Genomic DNA, 27,781 nt, shown 5'->3' on the forward strand with positions numbered 1-27,781 from the left:
TGAATAAAACCAATCTTAAAAAACTGTCTTCATGCTACAACCAAATCGCTAGATTTGCTACTGACTCACCCCACCGTACCCTCCACTGCCAGAACCTGAAACTCCTGGGCTGGTTGGAACTACCACACCTCCTACAGCTCAACCAACTCAAAGTCTCCCATAAAATCCTCCACCAACCGGACACCACCCCAGCCCTAAGAAACACAATCTGCCCCTACAATAACAGTCGCCCACTACGCTCATCCACCAAACTTCTAGTACTTACAATCAAATCCAACCATGCTGCAGGTGACTCCCTCTTCACCAACTCTGTCGGTAAAAACTGGAACTCACTACCTACTGACATTACCAAAGAATCTTCTCCAACCATATTTAAAAATAAACTTATAAGTCACCTCAAGTCACACTGGATATGCCCCTGTACCAACCCAGACTAAGACTTCATACTTCCCTCCAACATACTCTGTTCAGCTACTCCCCCTCACGTTAATTAATGAGATCCTTTATGAATAAACTATAACTATTGCTATCCTCGGCCTCCATGGTCAATAAGAAAAGCATGCCACTGGACTAATGGAAGTATGTATATACTATGTCTACAAGCAAATTGTATTGTAATCACAATTTAGTGGATTGTCTGTTTTGTCATATCTATGTACTATGTCTACAATCTTCTTCTATGTAACCTCTATTAGTTGAACATTTACTTGTAATGTCTATTTCTTATCCTAATCTGTATCTTTGGAGCTTTTCTCTTCCGGGACTCCGCTGAAAATGGACATGTATCCAGCCGGACCATCCCGGTTAACAAATGTAAAATAAAATAAATAAATAAAATAAATATTACAGTGAGGATCGAACCAGAAATGACTGCTCGCAAAGCAGACGGTCTAACCACTACACTATTGCAGTACTGCTTTTATTGAATTTATCTTGCTATTTACCTTCTTGTGCCATGCAAGCTATGGTATGCGTAGCTAAGCAATGGGCAAACCTGCGCATCTACGGTTAAATTTAATCAGTTTGATAAAAAAAACTTTCTAGTGTTATTTCTCTGTGAAGGTACAGGTTTCACTTATTGCTGTGGATTTCTGCATGCATCTGCACATTTGACAGAAATCCTGCCATGTTTCTGTTGCTATGAGAGTAGGGTTTTCCTGGAATGTGGTGCTTTGACCTTTGCAATGTCTGTGGGTGTGTTTTGTCCTGCAAAGTCATGTTTGTACACTAACAGTCCCACTTTGGGCATTTGAAGAGGTGGCAACCCACTATGAGCATTCTCGTTCATTGTACTTCTCGAACGACAATTCTTGAGTGCAGGGGCATGTATATTGTGAGAGCTCTTCTCTCAGACACACCCCCTGCACTCATCAATGCTCCGTATCCATTTAGGAGCAGAGGCAGCACGCCTTCATAACTATGCATGATGCACTACTGGGCTGCTCTTAAACGGTCGTTTCCATGCAGGAATAAGCTACTGCTGTATGGAAGTTTACTGAATCCTGGGGAGATGAGAATTTACATTTGTAACATCAAATACAAAATTACATTTGAAACACTAATACATAAAGTCAAATATTTACATAACTGAGAGGAAACCTGGTAGGTGTGATAGAACAAACTATGTTGACATCACAGCTGTGATTGTTATGAGGGTGTTTAATTTCTGAAATACTACTGAAGACAGACATAATGCCTAAGTTAAGTGAGAAGAGGGTTATACTGAATGCAGTGAAACAATAAGACCATGTTAGATCAAGTTTGTTTAAGCACATATTAGAGACAGATGAAAACTTTATATCACAACCTTATCTAAGTATGAAGCATGGGGTGAATTTTTATATGGATGTTTAGAGTTTAAGGCGATATACCATTCTGTGTAGCCAATAATCCAATGACCAAGGTAGAAAATCCAACATTTAATGTGGAAAAACACTCGATAAGAACTGCCACTGAAGGCACAGTAAATACAGAACACAAGATAAAAATGGTCGAGCGCTTTCATCATAAGACTTCATCAGGGAAGTCTTATGATGAAAGCGCTCGACCATTTTTATCTTGTGTTCTGTATCTACTGTGCCTTCAGTGGCAGTTTTTACTGAGTGTTTTTACACATTAAATGTTGGATTTTCTACCTTGGTCGTAGGATTATTGGCTACGCAGAGTGGTATATCTTATTTTACTGGTGGCGTTTTACCACTCCAAAACCATTTTTTGTTTTAGAGTTTAAGGAAAGTTACTAAAATTATGAAGAAAATAGAATGTTTATAGAAACACTAAGAGATTTCATAAGAATGTTTTCATGGATAAGGGGTCTAAAGTAAATCTGAGCTTTAAGTAGGACAGTAGATGGTTATTCTGGTGTAGAGCCGAAGCAGAGCCATTTCTTTTTAGGTGGTCTTTTGATGCAGTTTGAAGGACTGGTAAGAGGTAGCTGCTCTAATAAAAGTAGGGAAAGAATTCCAGGCTTTGGAGGTAGAGTATGAGTAAAGGAAGTGTCCTGATGATTTGTTTGGTCCATACATGGTAAGTTGCTTTTGGTCATTTGATGACACAGGGCAACTGGACAAGTATTTTCATTGGGTTGTATTTAGAGCAACACACATGTCAAGATTGTTAGTGACCTTACATTCAGAGAGTAATTCAGTACATTTTAGGTAGTTGGGTAGTTCTTGCTAGTTAAGGGGTTTTAGTGCAGTACAATGATGGGTACTGTAGTGAGCACAAGTAGCAAATTTGGCATTTTTATTATAATGTTCCAGTTTGTGAATATTTGATTTTTGAGTATTTGCAAGCATGGGAACATTGCATATGAGAGCAGTAAGTAGGTAAGTTTTTGCTAGTCTATAAGTTAGTGATGCTACATGTGGTGCCATTTTCAAATGTGACTCGCTGCCCATAAGACTGCTTGTGTGCTCACTGGTGAGTTTTTGGCCTAATTGCTTATTTGTGCTGCGTTACTTTGTCATTAGGTATTCTATTTAAATATTTTAGTTGCAAATCTTAGTAATAAGAAGTCATTGCTGTTTGGTGTGATTTATCTGCATTACCTGTTGGAATTTATTACTGTCGCACATTATATGTTTTAATAGGATACTGCTGTGAATCGTAATAATTTTACATGCTGCTCCAGCTATCTATGTTCAAAGTATTTACATTCACTGTGTCTCACATTCTGTTGTGGTCACTGTTTAGCACAATCTTAGTCATAAAGTGCTATTTTGCTTGTTGAAAGCCCCTTAATATAGTGAATTGATAACGGCTCTGTTTAGTTACCAAAGTAACTGTTGTCCCATGCTCTGTCTCATAACCTTTATACCTGTGTTTTTCCCAGATGCATGTTTCATGCACAGGCTAGCAATACTGCCTGCCTTGACCCCCTTCTTTCAGTCAGGATAAGAATATTGCAATTTCAACACCCAATCATCAGCATGTGTTTGGTTCACCCTGCTCACTCTAAACGCAACTAGTAGCATCCTTCATTTAGGTTTATACAACACAATTAGCTTATATGTATACCTGTATATGTTATATAATATTACAATGCACAGTTATAATTCAGAACTTAGCACTTAGCATGCTCTCTGTCTGCTTCCACACGTGTTCTGCATGTAATCGTTGCTCACTCACTGATTATTTTATTTCTTTCTACACAATTCAAACATATTATACCCAGTATTTTAGTAATCACATACTTTCCATTTCATATCTGATATGCGGTCTCCTTGACTCTTTCCTAGTGCTGTTTCATTCTTTATTACCAGTATTTTAATCCTGTTATTGGTGTTTCTTCTGCATCCAAGCCAGTATCTGACCTAACTTTAAAGGTCTCTGTGGCCCTATTCATTGTATTGTACCACTTTTCCATGCTCGGTCCCTTACCTGCACAGTATACATCTATTTCCTTTGTGAAATTTGTATCTAATAAATGGTTGTAGCTGCAATATTAAGCACTCTGTTTTACTGTCCTTTCTCTCCTCTCTACTACCGTATTGGCCAAATACTATTTGTCTCTCTGTTTTTTTACAGCTAGGCCAATTCTCTATTTTTGGGTGCCTCTCCTAACATTGTTAGAATCAACAGGCTATCTAAACTAGCCCACGGAAAGAAAGCCCTGGACTGACAAAAAATTGTGCTCCATCAAGCCTCTTCATACTGAAACAGTGTGTATGTGTGCAACTTTTTTATGTAAGGTTTTAAATATGTAAAGGCTCCTGCATAGTTTCAGTTATATCAGCTACGTACAGAGAGCACACCAGCGGTCTACCCTAGACGTCTACCCCAGACGTACTCCTATACCTGTTTTCCCCTTAGTGAATGTGTAATTTTTACTAGATATGATCACCACTAGGTGGCAGTATTTATCTTACAAATTGTAGCATTCCCATTCCATTCCCGTTCATTGATAAGAAAACCTAAAAATAAACATAATAGCTCCCGGGACCCGGCATTGTTCCCATTATGGTTTTATTTAATTGTTAGCTCCCAAATTGAGGTCCTAACTGCAACCATATTCTATTTTAGAAATGACTTACCTTTGGATTTTCCAGTAGCCCTAGGTGCAAAAGATAAAAAATATAATCCAAAATTGACTGTGCCACTGATTGGTTTCTGAAATTTTTTACTCCTTCTTGGCTCTTTCCACTCCATTCACTCTTCGGGCTCACTCCAATCCCCTTTCCTGCCTCCAAATTCCACCCGCCCCCAGGACCTCTACCCCTATAGCCCCATAACAACTCCCACTCCTAAATTGACCTATCACAAGCAAACCCACCCTAAATCATTTGACCCTTTCTCCCACCTCCCTCCCAAATCTAATTAACTTCTTATCTACACCAAGTTCATTCCTCCTCTAACTACAATCCATATTTCCTTTTTATTAACTCCACCCACTCTTCCAACTCACCCCTATACTCAGGACACTACTCCATACCAGAAATGCTAACCAAACCATCACTAGCTTTAACCATCATATGTCTCTCCATACGCCTATCCTGCTTTCTTTATCTATCTAACCCCTCTACTCACATCTGTCACTCCCCTCCCCTTTACACACAACCTCCACTTGCTTCAGATTTGAATAAATCCTAACTCCCTATATTTCTCCTTATGTCTACAACCACAATGACATTCACTTGTTCAACAGAAAAATTATTCCAAACACATCAAAAACTGTCCCCATTCCTCACATCCCAATCTAACAAGACTTCACCCTCAATCCCAAATCTAAATTCTCCAAGCAACATTATTCCCACCTATTCCAACTGATCTTAAGCCTCATCTCTGGTGACATCCATCCAAACTCCAGCCTTTCTTCCAACCAGAACATCAGCTCTCCCTCTCCATCCCCCTCCTCTCCCCACAAATCTCTCCTATTTGCTACAATTAATCCCCAAAGTTTATGCAACAAGTTGGCAAATTTTCATGCCTGGCTATCCCATAACAAACCAGACATTTTAGCTATCTCACAAATCAGAAACATGGCTAAAGCCTCATATCAAGGATACAGAAATTACCCCACCTAGCTATGGAATCCTAAGAAATGACAGAACCAAAAAGAAATGTGGTGGAGTAGCCCTAGCCTATTCATCTTCCCTGACAGTAACTCCCTATACGAAGCCCATACCCCTATTTTCTTCAGCTGAGCTATTCCTGGCCCTCCTAAAGATAAATAATAACAAAAGCATATGCATAGCTTCCCTCTACACCCCCCCAGGAAATAATATCCCCATTCTTGAGGATATTCTCTCTTGAATCTCAGCAAACATACAAAATTAAACTATACTCCTTGGTGACATTAATATTAACTGGTCTTTTATAAACGCTAATAGAAACAAACAAGCCCCTGCACGAACGGCATGTGCACAGGGAAACACCAAAGTCAAATCCAAAAGAAGAGGCCAGCACCCGACTCCTGTAACACAGGCATTACTTATTTATTTCAAAATGAAACAGCAAAAAGTATAACCGTACACCAACATGGTTGTACCGGTTTCGGCAAAGCCTTCCTCAGCAACCAAACATGATGCAACAAATGAAGAAAACCTAACATGCTGTCTTCTTACTTATAAAAAAAGTCTGTACTGAATGCAAGGACCACCCTCCAGTGCATATACTGATAATGCACAATTTACTATCCACATAAAATGAGTATACAATGCTATATATTAGCAAAAATAATAATGTGTAAAAAAATATGTAAAAAATACAATATAAACCTAGATGCCTCAAAAATGATCATTCAAACCTGGAGGAAAAAGACCCCCAATTTGATAATCCACATTTTTTCTTTGTTAGTAAGCATTTCATGTAAAACATGAGATTGTTTACGCCTGACCTTAATGTGATCAATAACCATGAAACAAAAAATGCCCGTAGGGTGTATAGAAATAAATTTATACAAAGAACTAGACCCCTTTTTATTCTGAATATCACTAAGATGTTCCCCTAATCCTAACCTTAAAAGGACGGGAAGTTTGTCCAACATAAAATGCTCGACAATTGCACTGGGCCAAATAAATCACCCAAGAAATACTACAATTAGCAAAGCATAAAACATTATAAACTTGTGGACAATTGTATGAAGAGAAAGTCTGACATTTTAACACCCTAGGGCAATAGGTACAATGACCACATGGGTAACAACCCAATATTGAACCATCAAATAAATTGGTTTGAGTAGTCAAGCCCACATACTTATTATATACCCTCTTATAGTGAATAAAAAGAGATCCCAAAGACTGCCCTTTATGAAATGAATATTGACACCAATCCCCTATATAATTCTTAAGGACTTCATCTGATTTTAGCAAGTGCAATGATTATGAATAATATTCATAAAACCAGCAATATTTTTCCCATAAGTTGTTACCAATCTGAGCAAATCTGAGTTAAAAGAATCCCGAACCCGATAAGATAATAGCTCAGTTCTATCCTGCTGGTTCGCAAAGTGATTAGCCCTTGTGATGCCACCCCCTTGGTAACCCCTGCTCTTAAACCTGGATATAAGATCCCTTCTGTAATAGCCGTATATGGAAGTTCTGGAACAAATTCTTTTAACATGAAATAATTGAGACTTGGGGATATTCTTGATGACATGCTGGGGGTGGAAACTGGTGGCATATGGTAGGGTATTGAATTGAGGAAATTTTCTAAATGTCTCACTCCCCAGAGTGCTGGTGTCTGTTCTTTTTACCAAAACATCCAAAAATGTTATTTCCTATCTAGAATAAGTCAACTTCAATTCAATAACCCATATATTGCCATTCAGATATTCTAAAAATTCCATAAGGAATTCCACATCAGCTCTCCACACCATCCAGCAGTCATCAAGATATCTCCTCCATATGTCCATTTCATTGATGTAAATATTGTGACCAATATCATAAATCACCTGATCTTTCACATATGCCATAAATAAGTCTGCATAAATGGGGGCAAAAGATGCCCCCATAGCGGTGCCCTGAACCTGCCAAAAGCATCTGTCCTTGAAATAGAACACATTATGAATCAAGACCTTTTCTGTCATGCAAACCAGAAGGGTATTAAAACCAGGCTTATAAATGTTGGCCTTATCCAACCAATATTGCAGGGCCAAAAGTACTGCCCAATGGGGAATACTGGTATACAAGGAGGTGACATCCAAGGTGCACAGAAACCAATTGGATTCTAGTTGTGTCTCCGAAATGATGGAGAGGAACTGAGTAGTATCCTGAATTCTTGAACATATGTGAACCAAAAGTGGTTTTAAGTACAAAGTAAGGAATTCAGACAGAGGTTCTGTCAAGGAACCTCTGCCTGATACTATTGGTCTACCGGGTGGTCTTATGGGATCTTTGTGAATTTTCGTCAGAAAATAAATGTACTGCCTGCTGGGACAATCAACCTTCAAATGGTAACATACTTCATCAGTAATGATGCCCTCATCTTTAGCCATATCTAAAAAATTATCAATATCCTTTTTAAATTGCATAGTTGGATCCACTTTCATTTCTTGATAATGATTGTTATTCAATGTCTGACGATCACCTTCAGCTTCATAGTCCCCCAAATCCTGGACCACCACAGCTCCCCCTTTGTCCGCAGAGAGAACAACAATTTCCTTATTATTAATTAACTTATCTAGACATATTCTTTGATGTTTATCCAAATTATCCTTGATCCTATCCTGTTTATAAAAATAAAGATGTAAATCTTTAAGGACCGCATTTTGGAATGTTTGTACAATGGGCTGCATAGGTGGCCTGAACCTGGAGGACCTGAAGCAAAATTCCCTAAACTCAGAGGCAACATTATCTGAACCACGAAAAAAACATTTTAAATTCAAATTGCGACAACATTTCACCACATCCTCTGCAAGATAATGCTCCTGAACAAAAACCCAGGCACAAAGCTTAGTCCTTTATTCAGTACATCAACTTGTTGATCATCCAATACTACAGAGGAAATGTTATGCACATTATTAATTTTGAATTCTAGATCTTGGTCATCTGTTGGAGGATATCCCCCAGCCCATCCAGATTTGTGATGCTTCCTCCCCCCTCTTCTCTGGGACTTATACCGAAAGGGACCTTTCTAACAAAACTTGACTCTAAATTATTCCTTTTAGAAATAGGGGAAGCACTAATAGGAGCTTCCTCAAAGTCCGTATTGGAGGATGAGTCCTCACCCGATGGGGTGCACTCCCTACTCCTTTTCTTCAAAATGGATTTGGGCTGAGTGGCTCTCATTCTTTTGAATACATCCAAGGGCATACCAAATTTGACCCTAGGTCGCATATCAAATGGCTTTCCCCTATCATAATCACCCACATCCCTGGTGAATTTTTTTACCTTTTTGTCCTTTAAACCTAAATTCAATGTAGATAATTCTTTACCAAGTTTCTCAATGTTATCTTTGTAACAAGAGAGTATAGAGAACACGTCCACAGTTTTACTAACCAATAATACATTAGCAGTTTGTTCCTCAACCTTCCTCTCATAAAAACTGCTTAAAAGATCTACAAAAGTCATAGAAACATGTTGTTGGGCATCTGCCCATTGTGTTAAAAGACATTCATCCGGTTCTGCCACCATGGGCTGTAATCTAACCCTAAGTCCTCTAGGAACTATTTTCCTACGTTGATAGGCCCTAAACAATTTTAAATGCAAAACATTTTTATGAAGGGAAATAAGATCCTTAGTTAGCTTTGCAAAGGCCAAATTACAGTCTTGGGTGGGATCTTGGACACCAGGAACAGCATCATTTGAACCTGAGGCTAGGCCAAAAATGCTCATATCCTCTGAGTCTGAAAACAGACCCTTAATAAGAATAGCTAATTCCATCACTGACCAAAAATAACAATAGGGTCAAAAAAATACACAAGTATCTATACCACATATAAGTAGTGTAAATTCACTAGTCAAATGGTTGGACAATCAATATACACAGATATAATTCATGAACCCAACCATGAACATTAAAAGACCCTAATTGCCACCATTGTTGATAGGTCATATTAGCAAAAGAACTTTTGTGTTCCACTGTAGGGCCGGATTTTCCTGTAGGCTAACTAGGCTTCAGCCTAGGGCCTCAAGATCAAGAGGGGCCTACATTCAAATTGTTAGCAAAATTAAAATTACACTATTCTAAAAACAGTGAACACTAAAACACTGAACCAAAAATAAGGAGAAATTCTACGCATATGACTAATAAACAAACATAAAAATGTATTGGTTAATCAATGCGTTCGGCTCATTGGGTCTGTTTGTTTGTATATACTAGATTGCACCAAAGTATAGTTCATACGTTCACTGATTGCTATGGAAAATATTGATGTGCCTTATGCTACTCAGCTCTGGTTTGTTCTTGCATAAATAAAGTGCAGATTGGTGTAGATTGGAACAGACAAACGAACAGACCTATTGATATCCCGACGTTTGGTTATATTCGTGTTACTTCGATAATATGAAACACGTGTTAATGTTATTAGAAAAGATTCTTATTTTAGGATTGCGTACACAATCACTTGATTCTCGCCTTTTGAGTTCAGTAGGTTCAATACTTTAGTGAAGTGTTTATAGACTATTGAAAACATTTTTTGTGACAATATCTTTATCTTATTTATGCACAATAATTAATAACTCAAATATTTTGTTCTAGATTCTAATCTAAGAATGAGTAAAAGATTTGAAAGTGGCGCTTGCAAAAGCAAGAAAAAGAAGCTACAAGAGTATGAGGCAAAGAAGCTAACACCGATTACTGCTTACATGCATGTGCCAACTAGTACTACTCAATTGGAAGCAATGCAGCACGTTGTATGTGAGGACACGGCCGTTGCACCAACTCAAAGTGAAAATATGGAACTAATTCAAGAGCAACTTACTGAACACGAATATACAAACGAGCCACAAGAAAATAATACGAATATTCAGAATTTTTTTCAGACACCTAATGAGAAACACCATGTTCAAGATGTTGCAAATTTAGATAGTGATGTCAAATATATGTCTACTGTAACAGATGTTGGCTTGTGGACAAATTTATCGCAAAATGATGTATCATATTGGGTAGAGAAAGGCCCTTCTCGAGTTCAGTATCACTGTGGACCATTTTTAAATTCTAAGCGAGAATATAAGAATCAGTCCAGATTTTGTACATAAGCAATTTTTTATTCAACAAAAGCCAATGGAGAAAAATATACCTTAGAATGGCTTGTGTACTCTCCCTCAAAAGGCTTAGTTTTTTGGTTTGTTTGTAAACTCTTTCCAAATATTGCATCTTCTGCAACAGCATTAACTTCTGAAGGGTTTAATGATTGGAAAAACCCTGCTATCATTCAAACTCATGAAAATTCGGAAAATCATAGGAATGCTATGTTAACGTACTTAACAAGAGCAAAAGGGAAAACTTTAACTTCAAAGCTAGAGGAAGAAATAAGAAAAGAGCAGCAATACTGGCGTTACGTTATAGAAAGAGTTTTCACTGTAATTTGCACTCTTGCAGAGCGAGGCTTACCATTTAGAGGAGGCAATGAAAAGTTTGGAACTCCAAATAACGGCAATTACTTTGGTCTTCTAGAACTAGTAGCAAAATTCGATCCATTTTTAAGAGATCATATTGATCGATATGGAAATACTGGCTCAGGAAAACCTTCATATCTGTCTAAAACTATATGTGAGGAAATTATTCAACTTATGGCAAATAAAGTGAAAGACACAATTGTGGTGGAAGTGAAAAAGGCTGGCTATTTTAGCTTTTCAGTAGATTCCACTCCTGACATATCTCATACTGATCAGTTGACCTTAATTATTAGATATGTGTCACCTGAAGACAGTTTGCCAACTGAGAGATTTTTAACTTTCCTTGAGCTAAAAGATCACTCAGGGGAAAGCATAGCTGATTTAGTATTTAACTATATCACTACTGAACTTGAAATTGATTTCAGAAAATGCCGAGGACAGTCTTATGATAATGCAGCCAATATGGCTGGTAGATACAATGGTATGCAGCAAAAAATTATCGAAAAAAACAAGTTTGCAAGATTTGTTCCATGTGCTGGTCACTCTTTAAATTTAGTAGGTCGTTCAGCTTTTGATTGTTGCCTTGATGCTGTTAATTTTTTTGGTGTTGTGAACAAAGTTTATATCTTTTTTCGTCTTCCACAAAAAGATGGGCAGTTCTGAAATCACATTTGAAACCTCATTCTAAAGTGCCTAAATATTTATCAGACACTAGGTGGGAGGCACATGCAAAAGCTACAGAAGCTATTTTAGAAAATTACAATGATATCACCGATGCACTCAATTATTTACATTCAGATAATAATACAAAGGGTGATACTAGATTGAGGGCCAACAATCTTTTAGAGAAGATGGAACAATTTGAATTTGTGTTTATGCTCCATTTCTGGAATCGGATACTGAGACATTTTTCAAAAGTAAATAAAATTCTTCAAAGCCCTAATATTTTACTGAGTAGTTGTGCAGATTGGTACAGGTCACTTTTGGATATTTTACGTGGAATTATGGAAGATTTTGATGCAATTGAGCAACAAGCAAAAAACACGTTGCCAAATATTGAATATAGAACTGCCAGAAGGATAATAAGAAGTAAAAGGCAAGGGAATTACGAAAATTCATCTGACCCCGATGCCTTAGACAAACTCTCTTCAAGAGATAAATTTAGGATTAAATCATTTATTCCTATATTAGATGCACTAGAATCAAATTTAGGAAGAAGAGCTTCTGTTTATGATGATGTAGTGAAAATATTTTCCTTTCTTGCCGATCTTACATTATCAAAGGTAGAACTTCAAAGAGGTGTTGAGCTGTTAATGCAAGAATACCCAGAAGATGTCAACCAAAATCTTACTGAAGAACTATTTCATTTCCACACATATGTGAGACAAACGCATAAGCCTTCAAAAAATTCCACATTGTCACATACAGACTTGTATCAAATAATATTCAAAGAAAATATTCAAGTGGCCTTCCCCAATGTGGAATCAATCTTACGGCTGTTTCTCAGTTTAATAGTCACTAATTGTACTGGAGAAAGGTCATTTTCAAGACTTAAAAATATCAAAAATCAATTAATAAGCACAATGACCCAGACGAGGTTGTCTTCATTGAGTATTTTGTGCATCGAAAATGAGACCTTCAGAAAAATAGATTTTGATGAACTTATAGAAGAATTCTGCGTGAAAAAGTTTAGAAAGAAATTCTTCTAATCTACTATTTCGTTTAAATGTATACTTGGATTGAATCAGTTCTTAAATAAAATAACTATTAACATAAAATTTAATATGATATACAATTTGATATTTTCTTTTTTGTGATCTGGATTTTGTTTGAATAAAGTTCCATTTTTGGTTTAGTTTAAGACTTAAAATTCATAATAATTCATACTTAAACTTTAAATGCGAATTATTATGAAATAAAATTATCTGAATTGAATTTGGTTTAATCTTCAATGTATTGAATATATTTAATTTAATTTGATAGAAAATATGATCATTTTTATTGCGTATTTTATTTTATTAGTCAAAGATTTTCATTATTTGAATTTTGTTTCTTTGTAAATGTTGTGTGTTATGTTTGATTAGTTATTGTTACAAGTACTATATATGGTGCTGAGAATAAATGTCCAAATAAGTGTTCTTGACTTTTTTTTATTTATTATCCGTGCCACATTTTTTATAAAGGTTAGTACCAATCACAACATGTTTCATTTAACATATTGATATATATCACAGTAATGATGTATTTTATTATCTCTCATGTAATCTACAAACTTAAAAATGGGAGGTGAAAGGGCCTCATAAGTGGAATAGCCTAGGGCCTCTTTTCATCTAAATCCGGCCCCAACTTCCACATCATAAACGTTAGGAAAAATATGTTTCCCACTCACAAATATCAACAGACCTAGGCCCAATTGGGTACCATTATAGCCAACAAGCTCAAAAAAAAGCTTGTATTGAGCTACCAAAGCTCTACGCTACGTAACCAAAATGAGCCAAAAAACAATATTCAACCCGCAACAAATGGTGATAAAGAAATATATATTTGGTCAGTGTAGTAAAAGAAAATCCGTAATAAATTTGTTCAAAAGAGCTTAACCAGATGTCCTGAGAACCACTTTACTTAATGTATGAAAATATATAAAGGGATAACCCATATGCTAACCATGGGCAAAAAAATCAAATGTAACTAAGGTTATCCCTTACAAATGTATGCCCAGGTCATCACAAATGCCACCTAAAAGTGTATGATAAATAGATAAATGACTCAAACCCATAGAAGACAAAAGCCCAGAGATAGAGAGGGGGGAAATAAGACTGACATCTTAGTGATATTAAGAATAAAAAGGGGTCTAGTTCTTTGTATAAACATATTTCTATACACCCTATGGGCATTTTTTGTTTCATGGTTATTGATCACATTAAGGTCAGGCATAAACAATCTAATGTTTTACATGAAATGCTTACTAACAAAAAAAATGTGGATTATCAAATTGGGGCTGTTTTTCCTCCGGGTTTGAACGATCATTTTGAGGCATCCAGATTTATATTGTATTTTTTTACACATTATTATTTTTGCTAATATATAGCATTGTATACTCATTTTATATGGATAGTAAATTGTGCATTATCAGTATATGCACTAGAGGGCGGTCCTTGCATTCAGTACAGACATTTTTATAAGTAAGAAGACAGCATGTTGGTGTACGGTTATACTTTTTGCTGTTTCATTTTGTAATAAATAAGTAATGCCTATGTTACAGGAGTTGGGTGCTGGCCTCTTCTTTTGGATTTGACTTTGGTGTTTGGCCGTGCACATGCCATTTGTGCAGGGACTTGTTTGTTTCTATTGGAGCTTTTTGTATCCTGCTGATGGCTTCTCCTGGATGGCATTGTTTAGTTTTGTTCGTACCAGCTTGGAACACCCTTGAACATTGTGGAATGCTAGCCATTCTCGAATCTGGGATGTCATTTGTTTTCTAGGGTTTTGATGACCTGTTTGGATTTCCTCAGTTTATCTGGGTTTACATTTACAGTTCATGATCGTTTGGATCCAGGAATTGAATGGACTTTCTTTTTACTTTTTTCTTATGGCGGGGCATTTTGAGGACTATGTATTTGCAGTACAAATTAATGGTTGATTGTTTCATGTTGGGACAACCATTTTTTGAAACAACTTATATACTGAATGCTAATATCATTTAATTTTTATTTTTGAAGATGTTGTATATATGATAATTCCAGACATTTGATTATTCTGTTTTGTCGGATGTCTTCAAGTCATTTCTATGTTCCATTATAATGTTCTGCCATTATTCTTATTTTTCAGTTTTATATTTGATAGGGTTGGGGTCATTTTTTGACATTGGAATTAGATTGTGATACTTATAATGTGTATTTGTTTGGTCTACATTTAGGTGCAAGCATTATCTCATATATGATGTTTGTTTATGTTAACACTTAGGTTGGCTCTTTTTGAGTCAGACTTATTTATGCTGGTTCTCATATGAGTGGTTGTAGGTTGAACAATAACATGAATGTGGGAAGTTTGGATTGTATTTGAGATTACTTTCATTATATGACATTTAATATGTACTATATGTACTATATTTCAACTTTCTTTATGTGTAGTCGGCAGGGGATAGGCGTGTCAGTCTTATTCCCCCCTCTCTATCTTTGGGCTTTTGTCTTCTATGGGTTTGAGTCATTTATCTACACTTTTAGGTGGCATTTGTATGACCTGGGCATACATTTGTAAGGGATAACCTTAGTTACATTTGATTTTTTTGCCCATGGTTAGCATATGGGTTATCCCTTTATATATTTTCATACATTAAATAAAGTGGTTCTCAGGACATCTGGTTAAGCTCTTTTGAACAAATTTATTATGGATTTGTCTTTTACTACACTGACCAAATATATATTTCTTTATCACCATTTGTTGTGGGTTGAATATTGTTTTTTGGCTCATTTTGGTTACGTAGCGTAGAGCTTTGGTAGCTCAATACAAGCTTTTTTTTTAGCTTGTTGGCTATAATGGTACCCGATTGGGCCTAGTTCTGTTGATATTTGTGAGTGGGAAACATATTTTTCCTAAAGTTTATGATGTGGAATACAAAAGTTGTTTTGCTAATATGACCTATCAACAATGGTGGTAATTAGGGTCATTTAATGTTCATGGTTGGTTTCATGAATTATATTTATGTGTATATTGATTGTCCAACCATTTGACTAGTGAATTTACACCACTTATATGTGGTATAGATACTTTTGTGTATTTGTTGACCCTATTGTTATTTTTGGTCAGTGATGGAATTAGCTATTCTTATTAAGGGTCTGTTTTCAAACTCAGAGGATTTGGGCATTTTTGGCCTAGCCTCTGGCTCAAATGATGCTGTTCCTGGTGTCCAAGATCCCACCCAAGACTGTAATTTGGCCTTTGCAAAGCTAACTAAGGATCTTATTTCCCTTCGTAAAAATGTTTGGCATTTAACATTGTTTAGGGCCTATCAACATTGGAAAATAGTTCCTAGAGGTCTTAGGGTTAGATTACAACCCATGGTGGCAGAACCAGATGAATGTCTTTTAACTCAATGGACAGATGCCCAACAACATGTTTCTATGACCTTTGTAGATCTTTTGAGAAGTTTTTATGAGAGTAAGGTTGAGAAACAAACTGCTAATGTATTAATGGTTAGTAAAACTGTGGACATGTTCTCTATACTCTGTTGTTACAAAGATAACATTGAGAAACTTGGTAAAGAATTATCTACATTGGATTTAGGTTTAAAGGACAAAAAGGTCAAAACATCCATCAGGGATGACGGTGATTATGATAGGGGAAAGCTATTTGATATGCGACCTAGGGTCAAATTTGGTATGCCCTTGGATGTATCCAAAAGAATGAGAGCCACTCAGCCCAAATCCATTTTGAAGAAAAGGAGTAGGGAGTCCACCCCATCGGGTGGACTCATCCTCCAATATGGACTTTGAGGAAGTCCTATTAGTGCTTCCCCTATTTCTAAAAGGAATAATTTAGAGTCAAGTTTTGTTAGAAAGGTCCCTTTAGGTATAAGTCCTAGAGACGAGGGGGGAGGAAGCATCACAAATCCAGATGGGCTGGGGATATCCCCCAATGGATGACCAAGATCTAGAATTCAAAATGAATAATGTGTATAACATTTCCTCTGTAGTATTGGATGATCAACAAGTTGATGTACTGAATAAAGGACTAAGCTTTGTGCCTGGGTTTTTTGATCAGGAGCATTATTTTGCAGAGGATGTGGTGAAATTTTGTCGCAATTTGAATTTAAAATGTTTTTTTCATGGTTCAGATAATGTTGCCTCTGAGTTTAGGGAATTTTGCTTCAGGTCCTCCAGGTTCAGGCCACCTATGCAACCCATTGTGTAAACATTCCAAAATGCGGTCCTTAAAGATTTTCATCTTTATTTATATAAACAGGATAGGATCAAGGATAATTTGGATAAACATCAAAGAATATGTCTAGATAAGTTAATTAATAATAAGGAAATTGTTGTTCTCTCTGCGGACAAAGGGGGAGCTGTTGTGGTCCAGGATTTGAGGGACTATGAAGCTGAAGGTGATCATCAGCTATCGAATAACAATCATTATCAAGAAATGAAAGTGGATCCAACTATGCAATTTAAAAAGGATATTGATAATTTTTTAGATATGGCTAAAGATGAGGGCATCATTACTGATGAAGTATGTTACCATTTGAAGGTTGATTGTCCCAGCAGTCAGTACATTTATTTTCTGACGAAAATTCACAAAGATCCCATAAGACCGCCCGGTAGACCAATAGTATCAGGCAGAGGTTCCTTGACAGAACCTCTGTCTGAATTCCTTACTTTGTACTTAAAACCACTTTTGGTTCACATACGTTCAAGAATTCAGGATACTACTCAGTTCCTCTCCATCATTTCGGAGACACAACTAGAATCCAATTGGTTTCTGTGCACCTTGGATGTCACCTCCTTGTATACCAGTATTCCCCATTGGTCAGGACTTTTGGCCCTGCAATATTGGTTGGATAAAGCCAACATTTATAAGCCTGGTTTTAATACCCTTCTGGTTTGCATGACAGAACAGGTCCTGATTCATAATGTGTTCTATTTTAAGGACAGATGCTTTTGGCAGGTTCAGGGCACCACTATGGGGGCATGTTTTGCCCCCATTTATGTGGACTTATTTATGGTGTATGTGGGAGATCAGGTGATTTATGATATTGGTTATGATATTTACATCAATGAAATGGACATATGGAGGAGATATCTTGATGACTGCTGGATGGTGTGGAGAGCTGATGTGGAATTCCTTATGGAATTTTTAGATTATCTAAATGGCAATATATGAGGTATTGAATTTAAGTTGAGTTATTCTAGATCGGAAATAACATTTTTGGATGTTTTGGTAAAAAGAACAGACACTAACACTCTGGAGAGTGAGATATTTAGAAAATTTCCTCAATTCAATACCCAACTACATGCCACCAGTTTCCACCCCCAGCATGTCATCAAGAATATCCCCAAGTCTCAATTCCTTCACGTTAAAAGGATTTGTTCCAGTACTTCCACATACGACCATTACAGAAGGGATCTTATATCCAGGTTTAAGAGCAGGGGTTACCAAGGGGGTGACTTCACAAGGGCTAATCGCTTTGCGAACCAGCAAGATAGAACTGAGCTATTATCTTATCGGGTTCGGGATTCTGTTAACTCAGATTTGCTCAGATTGGTAACAACTTATGGGAGAAATACTGCTGGTTTTCTGAATATTATTCGTAATCATTGGCACTTGTTAAAATCAGATGAAGTCCTTAAGAATTATATAGGGGATCAGTGTCAATATTCATTTCATAAAGGGCAGTCTCTGGGATCTCTTTTTAGTTACTATAAGAGGGTCTATAATAAGGATGTAAGCTTGACTACTCAAATCAATTTATTTGGTGGTTCAATATTGGGTTGTTACCCATGTTGTCATTGTACCTATTGCCCTAGGGTGTTAAAATGTCAGACCTTCTCTTCATACAATTGTCCACAAGTTTATAATGTTTTATGCTTTGCTAATTGTAGTACTTCTTGGGTGATTTATTTGGCCCAGTGCAATTGTCGAGCATTTTATGTTGGACAAACTTCCCGTCCTTTTAAGGTTAGGATAGGGGAACATCTTAGTGATATTAAGAATAAAAAGGGGTCGAGTTATTTGTATAAACATATCCCTATACACCCTATGGGCATTTTTGTTTCATGGTTATTGATGACATTAAGGTCACTCATAAACAATCTCATGTTTTACAAGAAATGCTTACTAACAAAGACAAAATGTGGATTATCAAATCGGGGGCTCTTTTTCCTCCGGGTTTGAACGATCATTTTTGAGGCATCCAGATTTATATTGTATTTTTTTACATATTTTTTTACACATTATTATTTTTGCTAATATATAGCATTGTATACTCATTTTATGTGGATAGTAAATTGTGCATTATCAGTATATGCACTAGAGGGCGATCCTTGCATTCAGTATGAACTTTTTTATAAGTAAGAAGACAGCAAGTTAGGTTTTTTTCATTTGTTGCATCATGTTTGTTTGCTGAGGAAGGCTTTGCCGAAACCGGTACAACCATGTTGGTGTACGGTTATACTTTTTGCTGTTTCATTTTGAAATAAATAAGTAATGACTATGTTACAGGTGTTGGGTGCTGGCCTCTTTTATAAACTCTCCCACAGCCTCACAAAATATAAATCTATATAAATGTACACAGCTAATCAATTCTCCAACTAGACCTGCTAAAGATAGTACCTCAGTAAGTATTCTAGACTGGATACTAGTTTCACAACCCCATAGTATCTCTGACTGTGGTACCTTACCTGACCCACTTAGTGACCATCTTCCTGGTTTTGCATGACATTCATCCTTTTCTCTCCAGCCACAGCATAACTATATCACAGCCAGTTCCCTAAAAAATGTCAATGCTCAAACTTTCTCTGAGTCCTTAAAACATATGAACTGGAACCCTTTAAAAACCCTTCCTTTAGACAACGCTGCCACCTTCTTCAATTCTGCATTCCTTAACCTACCAAACCGTTTTGCTCCCATCAGATCTAAAAGGGTTAAAGCCAAAACTGCACCATGGCTAACCAAAGAGACAGTCTCTCTCATGCATCTCTGTGATAAATCTTGGAAACTGTACCAAAAACATAAGGCATCCATTAACTTAGCCACCTACAAACAACTTTGCAATAAAGTTAAAAAACAAATTGCCTCAGACCGAAAATCCTACTATGCAGTATTACAAAATAATGATAAATCAAGCCCTAAAAAGTTCTGGAGCAGCATTTCTACCCTGCTCCAGCCTGGTAAAAAATACAATCCCTGTCCAGATCCTACTTCTTCTGACCTCTCCTTGGCAACACAATTTAACACCTTCTTTATAGACTCAATAGCTAAGCTCACCACTTGCTTCCCTGATAATACTTCAGGCAAATCCCCACCCCCTACTCAATCACAACCCACTCTAAATCTAACCCTACTCAGCACCACCTTTAAAGTCAAAGCTATTCCAACTGCTACCATATAAAAAACTTCTACAGAAATTAAAACCTTGTTCAAATGCCCCAGATGATCTGCCCTCAACCTCCTTAAGCTAGCTGCTGATTGCATAGCTCTTTGTATCGCCATCCTAATAAACTGATCCATTCAAGAATCTTATGTACCCCTTCTCTGAAAAAAAGCATTCATTATTCCCCTTCACAAAGGAGGCAACAATACTGAAATATCCATCCTATCTCCCATTCCTAAAATTCTACTTACACTCATGAAACTAACTCAAGAAGCTTTCTCCTGTACTGAGTTTTGGATGCTCAATAATCACCTGGCTCTAAACCCTTCAAAATCTAAGATCATATTTCTCCCTTCCATATCCTGCAAAATCGATAAGAATTCCCTCTCTATAACTAGGCAAAATTTAATTTCAATTGAAATTGTTCCCTACTCTAAACTTCTAGGAGACCTTATCAATGATCAATTAAAGTTTGACATCCACTTACAAATTAATATTAGAAAAACACATAAAAAACTGGGTATGTTATATCTTCACAACCGTTCTCACCCCCTCATCCAAACATACCTCTCTGTTACCTATCTCCTCCACTCCCTTCTGTACAGTGCTCCTCTCCTTACCAGCCTTCAATCCACCCTAAAGTCAAAACTAGCTTCCTGCTACAAACAATTGACAAGTTTGCTACCGGATCCAACTATTCCTCCCACCATTGCAAAGCTCTCCACTCCCTGAACTGGTTATAACTCCCAAACTGTCTTTCATACATCCATCTCTCCACTGCCCATAAACTCATCTTCAGACTGTCATTGTCCATCACTCTCCTTCACCCTCCATATACACCAGCCTAGCAGACCACTCAGGTCCAGCAATCAGAACATCGTAGAAGTACAGAAGCCTATTCACACTCCAGGAACACTTCTACTATCTTTCTCACTAGCACGACTATAGAATTCCCTTCCTCCACATATTCATACTACCCATAACCTCTCCTCCTTTATGAACCTCCTTTACTCTCACCTCTCTTCACAATGGGATTGTTACTGTTCTCATCCCACTGGACACCCTCCACTGCATCCCTATCCACCTCTATCCTACTTGCTATCCAATCACTATTTCTCCACTATTTCTATCCACCTTTCTCTTTGCATTTAAAACCAACTAGTAACCTTCCCTGCTTAAGGCCTCATTCTCTGCCTTAAGTAAGTATATCTCCCACTTTATTTTTATCTCCTACTATTGTAATTTTATATCTCCTAAGAATACTCCATAACAACAATCCTTCAATAAGCTTTTCCTCATCCACTTTGTGGTTGTCTTGTTTTATACCCATAAATGTATACATTTTAAACTTTTTTTCACTCTTTAATTTAATTTAAAATCTAAGTATAATTGTCTTACTGTTAATTTTCATTGTAAAATTGCATCATGATATTTGTTGATTTCTGTTGTATAACTGCATTTGAACATTCTGTTATTTTTATTGTAAAACTGTTTTGGAGCTTTTCTCCCCGGGTCTCCATTGAAAATGGGCTCATTTTTGGCCTTGTAAACAAGCTGCAAATAAATAAAATATAGTGTAAATTGAGGTAAGGGTGAAGAAATTTCTAGCTCTGTAAAGTGGACCTAATTTATGATGTTTTTATGGCATTTTGTATGTGGTAATCAAATCTAACAGTGTCATCTATTATCATTCCTAGCAGCTTAGTTTGAGAAGTTAGATCAGTATTGGTGCTATTGCAGGAATATATTTTGACATCTTTTTCCCATGGGACTTTGATGCATGGAAAAATAATAGTTTGGTTTTGTTGGAGTTAATCATAAATTGATAGTTTTATAACAATTTTTCCGTGGCAGTGAAGGATTCCTAAGTGATTTGCTGTAGGTGAGTTGGATCATTGGATAACCATGTAAATGTTGAATAATCAGCATATTGTATTATGGAGCCATGTTATGTGCATGTATGGTGTGAGTGGGTAAGTATTTTTAAACAGTAAGGTTCCAAGGATTGAGCCTTACAGCATACCTATATTTACAGGCAGAAAGGGGAGACGGTGTTATGCCATTTTACTGACTGGAATATGTCTTTGAGATAGCTTTGAAGGCAGTTTATGGTATTTGCTGTAAGGCCTAATGTGGACATTTATGTTGGAAATTTTATATGGCTAACAGAAACAAAGACTTTTAATAAATCAAATAATAATGGCTTGTATAGGCCCCAGGGCCGATAGCCTAGTACCTACCTATATGAATTTGTCACTATCCCTGTATTAACTGACTGTTTCTGTGAATTTTGGATAGAGCTGCATTAGTATCATGGAATGGTCAAAAAACGTGTTGTGTTGAGGTTAAGTTCTTTCTGTGCAAAATATTGTAAATGTGGCTTAAGAACACATTTTTCCAGTAATTCTAAAAGTGGAGATAATGTCGCCATTGGCCTGAAGTTTGTGATATTATTTGAATTACTTTTTTGTGGAGGGGAATGAAGTGTGACTTTTACCAGAGCATGGGGTCATATAATTCTTGCATAATCTATTTATGATGACCAAAATGGGGTATGGTATGCTACTAGCTGCTATTTTTTTTTAAAAATGATTAGGTAAATTATCTGCAGAAGTAAAGCAAACTCTTAGCTTGTTTAGCAGATGTTTGATAATGGTTGTAGGCACTGTCTGAAGTTGAATGTAGCTTGGGATATTTCAGTTGAGTCAAGTTGGGTTGAGTTAAAATTCTTTGTAATGGATGATATGCTTAGGGGGATTCAATGAAGCCTACAAAGTAATTTTGACTATGTGCGTGTCACAGCATGATGCGCACATGGCTGCGAAAATTTTAGATTCAGTAATCTCTGTGTAGAGGCAGGCAGTGGTGCTCCTTGCGCAAGCATGGAAACTTTCATGGAATGCAAATCACAGCATAAGTAGCTGAATTTCAGTAAATGCTGACATCGGGGGGAGGGTGTCAGGTTGTACTTGCAGAGGTGAACATGTAGGGCTGTGCATGTAAGCAGTGCACAATTCCCAAGTTCTAGGTCATCCTCATTATTTGGTTGTTAAAATGTGTAACGTCTGTCTGGTTTATTTATTTTTTACTTTGCCATTGTTTGCACAATACACAACCATGAGAAACAGAGGAATGGCAGGTTTCTCTGGGTTATGCAACTATTCCTATGGCAGCCTATGTATGTGTTAGGGCTGGAATATAGATGGTCTTGGGTTTGGTTACCTTTCCTTCACTTTTTATGGTCCATGTTTACGCAATATCATGAGAACAGAGGAATTATACAATGACCCCCCCCATTAATATTCCACAATGTGCACACTGATTGGCCAGCGTGCCCATTGTAAATCCCACAATATACCAACGGAAAATGGTCCGGTCGCCCAAACTATTTTCCATTGGTATGAAGTGTCCAAAACTTTTTTTTTTTAATTAAAAAAAAAAAAAAATAGAGCAACTGAGACTTTTTCTCCATTGCTTCCATTTCAAAGCATTGATGTACTGGGTAAGCATGGTAACACAAGTCCCATACACATGCGCAGTACATAAACACAAGGAAGCAGTATACTGCTACTGGGGGAAGAACAGCAATGTGCCATTATACAAAGACATTATTTAAGAAAAGTAAGTATTTGTTTTCTTAAATAATGTTATTGTATAATAGCAATAACCAACTATGTGGTTGTGGTATATTGAAGATTTACCCATGGTTGGCTTTATTTAATCAATTGGGCTTCGCCCTCATGATTAAACCACACCAACCCTGAGTAAATCTTCAATATACCACACCACGTCATTGGTCATTGCTTAAATAATCAGTTTTGCCTATGCTTACCTTATTTATGCAAAGGTGCATGGAGGAGGGCATAGCACCCTAATGAGCAAGCAACAGATGTGTTCAATATATGCTAGTTATAGCATAAACAGGTGAATTGCATGTTAATCAGCCAGTCCAATATGGTGGAGCTATTCAACAATGTATAAAGTATCCATGTAACCTCCATCCTAGTTTTTCCTCTATCCGTCAATGCCGTTGGAAAAGAGAAAAGGAAATGTTAACTGACACAATACTAGGGGCTGCTGCAGCTATTCTACATCTGCATGTACTAGAGGCTGACACCAGTGCTGCTGGTGCTGCTCACAACAGGTTTAGGCTGAGAAAGAGAAAAGAGTTCAGGCCTAGGGTAACATTCTAGGTGCTACATGAGTTGGAAATTGTAGAACACTACAGGGTGAGAGGCACATTACAAGAAATCTGTGAGCTCCACTACCCTCAAATCAGAGCCTGAGTCAACTGAGGGGAGCTCATTCCAGTGGAAACTAACTTATGTGTAACCCTTAGAATATTAGCTACTTGTACCTTTCAAAGAACAGCTGGTGACAAGAAGGGTGCGTCACAGGCATCAGCCTCTAGTATCCTGCACCAGTTTCTGGATGTTATGCTCATATATGGCAGTGAGCACATATTTTTTTGCAGGGTAGAATCTACATTAACTGCAGGGGATACCACTCCATCCACTGCCAAGTAATGTGTAATGTCCAGGGAATTATCTTGAATGTGTATGCTGGCAACTCTGGCAGTTATCATGACTCATATCTGGCACACATTACAGCTGTACCAGATGTTTGCTAGGGGGGACATCCCACAGAGCCATTTACTGGGGGGATGCTGGAACTGTGGCTGATGACACCCATCAGAAGTGCACACACACCCATGGAAGAACATATTATTCCCAGTCAGTATCCTCTCGCATGTTAAGGCCAATGATATTGTATAGCTTAAACAGTGTATGCGTTAGATAACTGATGAATGACTACGAAACACAGAAAGGTAACAAAGAGCTGCATATTTGTAACCATAATTAGGACAGGTTTTGTAATCACTTACTGTTCTATGTCCAAATATAGTAAAAATAATTGTGTTCATCAGTTTTAGTATCTTTTCCTCTTTGTCTTATTTTATTTTGTCTTATTTTAATTCCACTTTTACATGATTCACAGCATCCCAAAAATGGTTTGGCTAAGCTTATTTTTCTTGTGCAATGTGCAATATTGCGGAAACGGGGAAAACCAGACTGTCTAGCAAGACAACCAAAAGTAGAAAATGGATACATTCACTTAATGGTCTTAGCCATTGTGAATAGCTGACCATGAGTACAGATGGGACTGGGGTATAGTAGCAAACATTAGCAATGTGGCTCGAGCCTGCACACTGCTTCGCTGTGCACAAACAGGCCTATTTCACATGCGTGTAAACTTTGTTAGCTGTCACATAAATCCAATACTCATTGCACTATGGAATTGTATATATGTTATTGTAATATTGGTCTTTATTGTCCATTTCCTTTGTATGACTTAAAACTACATGTGGAAACATTGTAAACTAAGGGCACAATATAACTATATGTCATATATTTACAATATATCCATTTGTTCCTGCCCACCAAACCACCCCAAACAAGCATTACAACCCTGGGGTGTCATTACTTTTTCCACAAATATATCAACCACAATACATAAACAATATCCATATTTTTCCCATCCTTATCAGAGAGAATAGGATTGGAATAGGAAGTGCTTAGCAGCAGTGTGATCAACTAAAGCTATAGCTGCTGGGTCAGGTTTGAGAATAATGTATAACAATTTAAAAAACTGAGGAACTTTATACATCCTATCTGCCTTTTTTATGGGAGCTGGCTGACTAACAGGAAAATTGCAGGAGGTAACACACACACACACACACACACACACACACACACACACACACACACACACACACACACACACACACACAGACACACACACACACACACACACAGTCTAAATCAGGCAGAACAGGAGGAATCGTTATAGATTCTGGAAGATCTTTCTGTAACAACTCATGGTATTTTCTGGGGGACTGAGAAACCTCAGTGTTCTCCCACTGAAAACACTAGCACATTCCAGCAATAGTTTCAGAGAAAGAGAAACCACACAGATAATCAGAAACTAAGCTCTTCTCTGAGTCTGATTCAAAAATCAGAGGAAAAACACCCATACCTGTCCCTGCACCTTCCTTCAGGTTTAAAATCATAAATTTCTTCAGGCAAAGAGAAATCCCCCTTTCTCTTACAAGAAACCAGTTTACAAAATGGATCAATAGCCTGAATTAATCCCTGAGTCAGACCCAGAAAACTACTCATATCCAAAGAAATTTGAGGAAGAGAAGCTACATGTTTGTTTTTTTTTGTTTCTTTTTGAAAAGCAAAGGGGGCCAACAGTGTTAATGGCAAGTGCTGCTTCCCCATGAATGTAGATGGTCACAGCATTCTGACACAACAGGGGAAACCATCTGTTTTCCCTCTCCCAGTACCAACAAGAGTGGCTTTCTGTTATCCACTGAGGGGGACCCCAACAGCCGCAGAGGGTGCGACTAATCCCTGGACATTAGTGGTTACAGGTGCTAAACCATAGAGATCCAGGGTAAAAGATGAGAAGTCAGAGGTGCAAGAAATGTCCACAGCAGAGTCACCCCCCTGCAGTTGAGGTTATGGTGGCAAAGGGTGATTGTTTCTTTATATCTGTGGCTTGAAAGAGGACTGACTATCGTACCAGTAGTCTCTTCCATGGTGAAGCCAAAAATAGTGCCTCTTTCCCAGGAAGACAAACATCAAATGCTGATAATTACTACCAGTCCACACAAGTTACTTTTCGAACAGAAAAAAAAAACACAGCAAAAACAATTTAAAAATACTATGCCAGCCCAACAAGACAAAAATAAACACAATTTCTCCACATAAAAATTATTTTCAGTTACATTACACTACTATTAAACTGACAGAAGTAATAAGTGATCCATTTAAAAGTACATTACAGTGTTGAGACAGTCCCTTAAAATGCAACTCTCCTAGGTTTAAGATATTAATTTCCTCTCCAGGAAAGTTAACACACAAAAAATTGAAAAAATGGAATGTTTTTATCCCCAAAGGGAACTTATCTGCCCAGCAATGGAAAGCACAAGACCACTGTAGATACTTGAAAGCCTCCGAGGAGTGTGTACTACGGTGACAGAGCTTTGCTCCCAGACCTGTCTTTTAGTCAGTTTAGCTTGAGATGCCTGACAGGTTGGGTACATGGAAGGTGCCCCAAAGCTTTGGAAGGTGGCCAGCTGTTATATCCTTGGCAGGCTATAACTGTTATAGCTATGGCTGCTAGAACAGTGTTCGAAATGACCATCTGAATCTTACATTTCATGGACTATATTTCTGGCTTTTCTTGGTACTGCCTTGTTGTTAAAATGTACAGTCACAGGTGACACTTCAGATAATTTTTGTTGTGTCTTTGGGAAACTCAAAGTGCTAAGTGGAATGGCCTTTATGTACAAGCTGTTGTACATCCTGTGAACAGTTCAGTAACATTTTGAATTTTTAGTGTTTTTTAACTTTTAGATATTAAGACCTTTTAAATTAGAATTGAAGTGACGTGTTCAGCATAGTTGGATATGAGTTTTAGTAATGTGTTAATAGCACCATTTTATCAATGCTGATATGTCTCATTCAGAATGCTGCAGTTTGTTCTCACAGAGAAAGCTGATATTGTTATGATCTCTAAACTGATCAATTATGGCATGTAAGTGTTTCATCTTCTGAATTAGGTAATGGGAAAACTGTTGGATATTTTTTAATGCTGACATCTGCTTTGCTTCTGACTTTAATTAGAA

This window comes from Protopterus annectens, chromosome 4.part0 (assembly GCF_019279795.1).
Source record: "Protopterus annectens isolate FY-2018-M chromosome 4.part0, PAN1.0, whole genome shotgun sequence".
Classification (NCBI taxonomy): domain Eukaryota; kingdom Metazoa; phylum Chordata; order Ceratodontiformes; family Protopteridae; genus Protopterus; species Protopterus annectens.